The following is a 2,907-nucleotide window of genomic DNA, read 5'->3' as shown; positions in this document are numbered from 1 at the left end:
GTGCCATGGCTTCAATCTGCTGAATCTTCTTTCCCGAACCCCTAATCAAATTTCTGTTTGTCCAAGGTTTGAACTTCAAAAATACATCCCTTAAGGCCTGATCACATGAAAATCAAATACAGAAAAAACCTACAGATTAGTGCAACAGGCCAACAGCAGTTCCTTCTGAAGATGAAGCAGCCTATGCACTGCTGCATACGGAGATGTTCTTGTGCAACCACGCTTCAGGTCTTTCGACATGACTCAAGTGACCATGACCAATCCTAGAGCTAGAGTAACATTTTGTACAACCTCCTAGATCAATCACTGAAGTCGAACATCACGGTTTCCAGAGTATGTTGAACAAAGCATTGCGCAGTTGCGCCCGGGCTAAGTAAAAGTGTAAATTAACACATTATTGTTTCCTAGTCTGGTAATTGCTTGTTAAGCTCCTAAGTCATGTCACATTTGGCAATGAATAGTGCAAAGAAGAACATGAAGACAAAAGCTTGATGATAGCCAAAACGTGCGGGCGCTGGATCCAAACTTGAAAGAACATGAAGAGTCACACGATAGTCAAACTTCAAAGTTCTGCCCATTATAAAATGGCATAGCCAAAACGTGCAACGAGCAAAACCTCATGGCTCCATTGGCCATTGGGTAATGATCTGGATGGCAGACTTACACTATGGTGGTTTATCTATTTATAGGTATGCCTTGAAAGTTATAGCCAATGTGACACTGCAAGGGTGTCAATGGTACAGAAGAAGTTTGAAATCAACTAAGTGGAAACACAACTGAAGGATCTGAAATAGCTGTAAGACGTGATATATAGGAAACAAACAGCATATGCAGCAGCAGTAGTTGAAATACATCTTCTTTCTGGGATATTGCAACTTATACCCTACATAATTCATTCACTGCATTAAGCCATGGGACGCATGCGATATGTATAGCAAGAATGGAACATAAGATACTGGAGTTGGGGAAGCCACATGATGCTTTGGCACTAACCATTTCACTACCAGGCACTAGATAGCCAGTTAAACTAGCTAAACTTCATTGGTGCTGTGCTCAATGTTCAGTTGCATGGCATCCATCTTCTCAATCACATACTCCAGCTTTTTGCAACAAATCTCGTTAGCAATCCTTGCACTGTAGTCACACATCTCAAATGGCCGGTATTCACAAGCACTTTTTATTTCCTCACGCAATGTAGTTTGAATTTCCTGCTCCAGCCACAATATAGAATTAATTTATCATGCATCACTCATGGCGAATATAACATGTCAAAAAAAATCAGAACTGAGAAAGTCATATGAATGCCATGGATTAATTGGTTCACATAAGGTCAGGGACAGGGCTACCTTAGAGGCATTGGGGTCAGTTGACCCCAATGAAATTTGAAAATCCTTCACTAATTTAGTACTAATCACTAACATTTATAGAAGGACGAACCCACTGCCATGTATATGACCCCATCAAACTTCTTTTCTAGCTTCGTCCCTGCATAAGGCAAGTATTTTGGTGGAAGAAATGTATCATTGGATCAGGTCAGAATTTGACATGAGACCCTTAATGCCTCTAAGGTTGCACACAGGAGGGTGCACACAGGCAGACAACATTCAATTCAGAAACATCACTACTTGACATCAGAAGCACTTGTTTCAATGAGCAAAGATTGCAAATTTTCGTGCAATAGACAGGCATGTAAAATAATGGTTGAGCATGTCAACCAATATGGGGCAATGTGCTTCATGGAAGCTAAAAGATGAATCGTCTAACGGAACTAACCGGTTGCGGTTCAGAGCACTAGCAGTCCAACAATAAGAAGGCAATAAGCTCATATCAAAAGGAAAAGGGTGGACACACAGAAATAGCAGTGCATCATGCATAGTATTATCAGCGGGCAGCAGGATACCTCGCAAAGCATAGCATCCCCCCATTGATAAGTGACAGCAATCCATCAGCAAGCAATTTAAAGCAAACTCCTGAAACGGTGGTCACACATGTTCTGCTAGTATATAGCACCCAGATGCTTGCGGCAACAAATCCATCCATTCCCCCTGGTTTTCAAGGCAGGAGCATGGGGCGAAAAGATCTGCGGACGGGGATGGTGGATGGATGATGGGAGGGGTACCTTCATGTAGAGCATGAACTCGCGGCAGTGGGCGACGACGGCCTCGCCGCGGGGACCCTGCGAGTTCCCCAGCTCCTCCATGACCAACCGTCCCCGCCAGCTCCAGCACCCGCACTATCCGCTGCACAGGAAGGAATAAACGCGTAGCCGCGTCAAAATTCAAGAACCTAATCGACAACCCAGAGAGAGACCCGGGGGGGGGGGGGGGGGGGGGGGGGTGGGGGTGAGCGGCTAACCTTCTCGACGTGGTGGAGGCGCTCGAGCGAGCTGCTCTGGACCAGGGAAGACATCGCCGCAGGCGAGGATGGATGGCGGCGGGCTGGCCGTGGGGTGTGGCGGCGCCGGCCGACGGTGGGGAAGTCTGAGGTTTGGATCAGGGTGAGTTTTTTTTCCCTGAGGAAAGCCGATGAGTGAGAGGGCTGGCGGCGTGTTGGGCTGCCCTGTTTGTTTATGGACGTGTGTCTAGGGAGCGGCCGGCTGCCTCCCTAGCCGTCCAAGCGGCCGGCCCAAAATGAAAAAAATTATCCCTTAAGAATCTATAAAAAATTATATCCGAAATCACTAATTAATGAGTACTCGTTGCAAAGAACATTTTACTTTTTCAAGTCGTGACAAGTGGCGCACATATAATATGCCACTTATCGCAATCTGGGGGTTTTCCTTTTTTCCGTAGATCCGTTTATTCAAAACGCTTAATCATTTAAACCGTGCATCCAAATCTCGAACCGTTTTCACCATAGGATTCCTCGTATAGAGATCTTCAAAACCAGATTCCATGTTGATAGGTT

The 2,907-nt window shown here is 45.5% G+C and overlaps 1 pseudogene; it reads right to left on the bottom strand.

Moving 5' to 3' along the window:
• Window positions 1–777: 777 nt before the first annotated feature.
• LOC123149206 (mediator of RNA polymerase II transcription subunit 11-like) lies at window positions 778–2,534 on the bottom strand (annotated as a pseudogene).
• Window positions 2,535–2,907: the final 373 nt, after the last annotated feature.

Source organism: Triticum aestivum, chromosome 7A, assembly GCF_018294505.1.
Source record: "Triticum aestivum cultivar Chinese Spring chromosome 7A, IWGSC CS RefSeq v2.1, whole genome shotgun sequence".
In the NCBI taxonomy this organism is placed as follows: domain Eukaryota; kingdom Viridiplantae; phylum Streptophyta; class Magnoliopsida; order Poales; family Poaceae; genus Triticum; species Triticum aestivum.
Note: the sequence above shows the minus strand (reverse complement) of the source record. Positions and strands in the feature narration are given on the sequence as shown.